This window comes from Neltuma alba, unplaced genomic scaffold (assembly GCF_004799145.2).
Source record: "Neltuma alba isolate B1F8T4 unplaced genomic scaffold, ASM479914v2 tig00002932_pilon, whole genome shotgun sequence".
NCBI classification, from domain to species: Eukaryota; Viridiplantae; Streptophyta; class Magnoliopsida; order Fabales; family Fabaceae; genus Neltuma; species Neltuma alba.
In genome coordinates, this window is record NW_021633076.1 from 44,599 (window position 1) to 51,916 (window position 7,318).

Genomic DNA, 7,318 nt, shown 5'->3' on the forward strand with positions numbered 1-7,318 from the left:
ATTCCCCATTTTCGGTCCTTTCCATCTATTTTTATCACATCCCCAGGCCTAGAAAGTGTGTTGTCCTTAAACGCATAGCACCGGTAATTTCCCATTGGTTGCAGCCAAGGCTTGTCTTGGCCATGGCCAATTCCTTTCTATCTCCTCTATTGGCTGCAACCAAAAGTTCTTGTTAACCGAGGCCAGTAGCTCACTGTTTTGGATCTTTTCTTTGCTTAATTTTTTTCTTCATGCCATCGCTCTTTATGCTTCTTTTCCCTCCAAGGGGAATAATATTTGCTTCAATTGGCTCCAATAGCAAGCTTCAACTAACTAACAAAACAAAACAACTATGAAAGCCAAAGTTGATGAACTGGGGCAACATATTAACAATTAACCATAAATCCATAACTTTAGCTCAAGTATCAACTATGCACATTTTTCTATCATAAATGCTTCCAAACATTCATTAATTCACCAAAAAGTAAGATAACTAAGGGAAAACGTGCTGAAATAGCATGGATTTTCACAAGGTTAACAATACCTTCATCATCATTTTCCAGCCCCTGGACGGAAAGCTATAGGATGCCCTTTTTACTAACATTTCAAATATCAAAATGAAGTGGATTTGTTTCCTATTTGTAGTTAGTCTTTTATTTAGTTTGTATTTGGCTATTATTTGCTTTGTTTGATTAATTCACAGGTTGCATCCCAAATAGTGAGCGTAATACTTTTTTGGTAAAAAAATTCCGTCGAAAAATATAGTCCATTTCAGCTGACTTCATATAATGCACAGACTTAAATCTAATTATATTGTTTATGTATGTAGATATATGGATGGGTGTGTGTGTGAAGCGTTGGCAAGAAAAAAAGTACTATCTCCGGTCCGACTTTGTTCTAAATTTGCTTCCCTTATTTTATATGTGTGTGTGTGTGTATATATATATATATATATTTCTTCTTCATCAACCCATATCACTTCAATATATATATATAAAATATATATATTATTGGCACTTGATGATCTGCATGAAAACGAAAGCCAAAATGAAATTGAAGTCTGTCAAAAAGAAAAACTAATTACAAGCATCGAATTTATTAAATTATAGAATACGAATGACTTGTTTGAAAGTTCATTTCCATACGTTATTTGTTCAAAATTAAATGAAGGACCTAATAAGAAGCATCAAATTTAGGCTTCATGGCAAACTCACGAAGATTAATCTGGAGGTGTCTTGAATTTGAAACCAAGATCTAGCTTAATAAAAAAATATTATTAAAATAGCACATCACTAACAGAGAGAATGATATATATGACTAAAGAAAGGAGTTGTACATAAACATGAACTCGAAAATGAAATGAAAAAGAGTCATCATGATTGACCCACGAGTACCTGCTGATTAGAAAGCAATCCAATTATGCTTAGTTTCCCTGGTTTCTTAGGTGATTACCTGATTAGACTATACAACAACAACAAGCCTTATCCCACTAGGTGGGGTCGGCTACATGAATCACACGACGCCATCGTGCTCTGTCAACAATCCAATCCTTAGATATGTTGTTGACTAGGAGGTCTCGTTCAATGATCTCATTCAATGTTCTTCTCGGTCTTCCCCTGCCTCTTTTTATGGGACTCCATCTTGTTTGATCCACCCTCCTCACCGAGGCCTCCAAAGGCCTTTTCTACACATGTCCAAACCATCTTAAGCGATTTTCAACCATTTTCTCTTGGATAGGTGCCACACCGACTCTTGTCCTGATATTTTCATTTCGAATCCTATCTTTTCTTGTATGACCACACATCCATATCAACATCCTCATTTCTGCTACTCCGACTTTGTGCTCTTGTTTTCCCTTTATTGCCCAACATTCACTACCATACATCGGTTAGACTATAAGTAGCGCAAACTATATATGTCGGGCCTAATCAACCTATGCGGTGTCTAATCGATACTAAATTTATTATGTTATCTAGACTCCTTTAGAACCCCAAAATCCTATTCTTATTCTCCATTTGATTCTCTACGGGTCCACTGGTGCTGAATCCCATTTAATTATGATGCTCCCCATTTGATTTCACCTGCTGCTACATTCATGTCCACCTCCAAGAATTTCTTTCAAGTGATTAAGTTAAAACAATTCAACGGTTAACGTTAATTTGAATACCAAAGTAATTAATCTCATGCCTAGAACACACGCACATATATATTGGTCTGTCTCATGTTTATTATTAGCTTTTCGTTCTGGTCTCTCTAGTGTTAGTTTTTAACGTTAATTTGAATACCAAAGTAATTAATTAATCTTTTTCGTAACATTCTTGTTAACATTTGTCAGTTTCACTCATCAATTTTTGTTCATATAGAATCTCTCCCTTATTTCTCTTTTATTCTCTCCCTTGAAAGCGGAATTAGTTTATTTAGTTTAACCTGAAATTCAGCCTCAGCCCTTGACAGTTTATTGGCAATTTATGTCAAATTTCTTAATTCTTCAGTGGTATGCCTGGCAAGACGCTTATAGGTGAAATTTAAGCCTTGAAAAATCCAAGTGGATTCCATGAAGAATATATAGCGTATTATTACGGTAATAACATGATTATAAAATTAGATTTTTATTTGAAAGTTGAATGAATTTGAATGAGATTTGCGTATATACTGAGAAGTAATTTATTGGAAATTGGCAAGGAAGATGCCTAGTTGACTATATAGGATCAACACTTTGCTCGTACTGAAGTTAATTGTATGCACACTTCGTGGGTGAAATAGAAGCAGCTAAACAGAAAAGTTGAAGATGATGATAAGGAACAAAGATAGGCCGCAGGTGTGAATCTACAAGACAATATGTATAACCTCAAAACAAAACTAAATGGCTGCGTTGAAAACTGGTGAATCGACGCAGTAAATAAACAAGTCTTCTTCTTCAGCTGTTCTTTAATTTGTTTACGTTCAACTTTCAAGCATTCCACGTTGAAAAATGGCAGCACTACTTGGCCTTATATCTTCTTCTTCTTCTTCTTCTTTTGAATTACAAAGGCAAGCTTATGCTTTGATAAAGTACGAAGAGACGTCTAGGCAACACTCCTTATGCTGTAATCTACCAAATTCTGGTCCACCATAACGCAAAGTCTGCCTCTCACTGGGAGTTGTACCAGTATCTCCCGCCCCCCTTCTCATCATTTGGGCTTCTTTTGCAGTGGAGTATCGGCACATCCCAGTGCTTCTCGTTTTGCATATAATAACTCGAATGACCACTGATCATATAGCACTTCCCGGGTTGTTTCAACCTCCTCTCGGAAAGGATGATTGGGCCCGTTGGCTCGCATCAGAGTATTGATTGCCTCAATTGAATCAGAATAAACAAGCACATCCTGAAAGTGTTGTTGTTTGCAAACTTCCAGTCCAATCCAACTTGTTGCTTCAATCCAATGAGTCAATTTCCTCTCGAGTTTCTGACTAGTCCGCCACATGACGCCGTCCCATGAACCACTACTGCAGCATCCACGTCCAGTCTCACTTTATCCGGTGGTGGTAGTTTCCAACTATCATCGGCACCATCATCGTCTCATTGGAAAATCCTGTGTCACAGCTTCCCATCTTCCACAGTTTCCGTCAAGCATTGGTGCATTATCTCCTTATATATGGGTGCTCCTCCTTCACCAAATGCTTGCATCTATGCTTCCAGATCAACCAACATACGTGGCCAAAAATGGTGTGCCACGGCCAGTTAGCAAATCTTGCCTCACTGGGTTCACAAGAGAAAAAAGCAGAATACATGATGTTAGGTTGAATAAATTCCTTCCACACCTGTTTCGCTCTCTTACAGTCTTTAATGGCGTTGTTTCAGAACTAACAGTGGGAAAGTGCAGTGGAGTACGGATTCCGCCAGAGGTACGACGAGCGTCGTGGCCATCAAGGAAAACGACAAGTCGTTTTCTTCATTCTCCAGTGCCACGATGTCGTTTTGCTCCAAGGGTTACCCAGCGTTGCACTTATGCTGGGTGAGGGTTGTCCGTATTGAGCCCGTCGTTTTTGGGTCTGCTTCAATTATTTTGTGGGTTCTTTGCGGAAGGCTCACTTGGTTTCATTTTTCCGCTTTTCAGCAATTGGGCCAATGCTATTGTGGGTTTTTGTGATTTCGGCAATTTTGTTTCATATGCCAGATATGATTTGTGCCTTTTCTCATTTATTTATTTATTTTATTTTATTTGACATATAGTTGTTTAAATACAGGGGAAATTAATTTTGGCTACTTTAAATTACCAGAGAAGATTTTGAACAATTTATTTTGTGTGTTATTTAACTGCCTTTTTTTTGTGGCAAATAATTTTTGGACAGTTATATGACTGATTGAACTTCGCAGAATCACTTTTGAGTTCTAATATGCTGAAATTAATTTTTGGGTGCCTGAAACAGTGAAAGAGTTTAAAATTTTAATTATTTAATCACATCTTTGTTGATTAAATTAATTGATTAAATTCTCATTAAGTTTTGTGCATATTTAGATTTTAGAGTTTAAATGCACATGATTGATATTATTTAATCACCTAATATGTTGCAAATGGAAATGAAATTAATGTCAGAGCTAAATTAAGGTTCAAGCGTAAATCGTCTAAATTGATGTGCAGGGTCTTGGGTCCTCTTCACCGTGTATGACCACGTCGACCTCAAACTTCACGCAATAGCTACGATCTGCGTTATTGAATCTTGTATACAACACACTGTGATTTAGATATGTCCTAATAAAGTGTACGTAATTAACTAATCTGATGCTCAAAATGCTCATCTTTTGGTCTTTTTAATATATAAGCAATTCGGTACTCTATAATCTTTTTAATATGTGTGTGTGTGTGTGTGTGTGTGTAAAACAAGTTCATGCTCCCTGATAAGTATGTATATCTTTTGTGATTAAAAATATAGGTCATTTGCTGGATCATTTGTGACTGTAAGCAATATATTACAGGAGATTGCGTAACAGCTTGTTGGAAGTTCTCAGAGCCTTGACCTGCCTCTATCCTATTCTTCCTCGGCCAAAAATTGTCAAATATGTACATCACATTCTCATAGAATTTCCGTTTCAGAAAGACCCCAAAAATGATATCTATAGTATCACCGACTATATATGTGTTGATCCCTATATATATATATATATATATATATATATATATCGACTGATTCAGAATATGCATATGAAATTTTTTTATACCTATCAAAATGCAAAAATTAATTATATACAATTGGATAAATTTCAATGTCAGTATGCATTAGCATATGTTTAAATATCATGAAATTTATTAACAGTTAGTTGCCTTAGTGACAGCGTCACTTATCACGCTTGGATGAGATTTTGGTTACAGTCTAACAATGATATGTTTGTGTTCAAGCGTATCCATCCAATTGTATCATATGAAAAAAAAAAAAACGCCATTCCTTCAACATCCTGTTTAATCAAATGCATTGGGTATTACTCCCTTAATGAAAAATCCCATAGTATTAAGAATTTATATTTAGTGCCGCAGCATATCCTTCTACTGATCCTTACATAAAAGATGGGGGAGAGTACTATTGATTACTTAATCCAATCCCTAATACATGATACAAGCAGACTCTGCAAACAACCACAAACCTTGCTAACTCTGCAGTGTGAGAATTTTTGGTGGGGGGGGGGAGATCAGGAAAGAGAGGGAAGGGCAGACATGTGATACTTATATATAGAGGGCACTCTTATTACGTCTCTTTGAGAATGGGCCAACTAAAAATGGAGGGGAAAGGGAAAGGCAGGGTATATTTTGATTTCCTCGTTTGGAGAAGGGATGCAAGTGGCCTGAAAATGACCTTTATCTCTCCATATAACATTGAAGCTGTGGGGGTATTTCTTTTAACTTTTTATAAGCACTTCCATGCAAGCTGGGAGAAAACCTATCTCACATATACTTAGCTCATAAAATCACTTCCAAGAACCTAAGGAGGTGCAAGTAAGGAAATAGTTACAAGGTCTTGAATTCAAGATCATGCTTAACAATTGTTGAATTCCTTACCATATGTACTTAAACTTGTCTCGGTATAGATTGAGTAGAGAGATTGATGTGAAAAGGAAGAGGTAGATAGCGTTTGCTGTGAATGCAAGCCTGATGAGGAGTCAGGTATTAAATAATGAAAAAGGTGAATATTGCTTTTTGACAGCTCGAGATGGACGGAGGTGCGGATGGTGAGCCCTATCGTGCTTTACTTCTTTTAAATTGGTCCAAAATATTATATTGCCCCCACGGCATCACAAAATTTCCAACTTCACCGTTCTTCTTATACATAATGGCTTAATGTTTCGGCAACTAAGGGTTTCAAAAATGAAGCTTCAAGCGTGAGTAACATCTGAATTTGAAGGTAGAAAACTTGGAAAATGCAGTAAGTTTGATTCATTGTTCTTCTTCATCAAGGCACTACTACACTGCAACATGCACGCGCGCACACATAGATATGGATGTTTATGCTCTCCTTTCACAAAAGGGATCCAATTAAGAATCGATCTTCTTGATCTTCTTCGAAAGTATAAATTGGTTCTGCAGAAAGATTAATGAGATAGATAGGGTTTGCTTTGAGAAGCTTGAGGAATTGTGTGCATGCATGCATGTACGTGTATGCATTTGTACATGACTAGAGAAGACATTTTTATAAGATGTTCAGAAACGGCGTGATGATAATGCCCTTAATTTGTCATTTTGGGGTTACTCCAAAAATTAACCGAATTAATGCAATATAATGCACAATCCGGGTCGTATTCACTTTTGAGGAGCCAAAAACGAAATTAAATCCTAGTAAATGAATGCAAGTAACCTAAACTATAAAAAGGATTTTTGATTTGATAATTGCTAATTAAACACCTTGAATTAAATTGAAATTAAAATACTTTTTTTTGTTCTTATATAAAAATGATTAAAATGAATAAGATTAAACAAAATGAAAATGAAACACAAATAACAATAATAATAATAATCAATCCTCCAATTCAACAATGCAGGCAATCCTCACTTTAAAAGATACGGGAGTTAAAACAATGAATTTAAAATTATAATTAAGCTTTTAATCCAACAACCGAGTCACCTCGAATTGATACAAAATATTTTTCTAAAATCTCAACTTACTAACTGCAACTAGAATAGTAAAATGAGATTAAGAATGCTAAAAATCAATACTTAATTAGAACTCTTAAATCTAGAATAACAGAATTAAAGCTAGCAATAGACAAAATGATCCAAGATTCCAAACCACCTTAGAAAATCACAATATATTAATTCCAAAATCAATACAAATGTTATAACCACAACATTATAATTGAAATTAAAGTTAT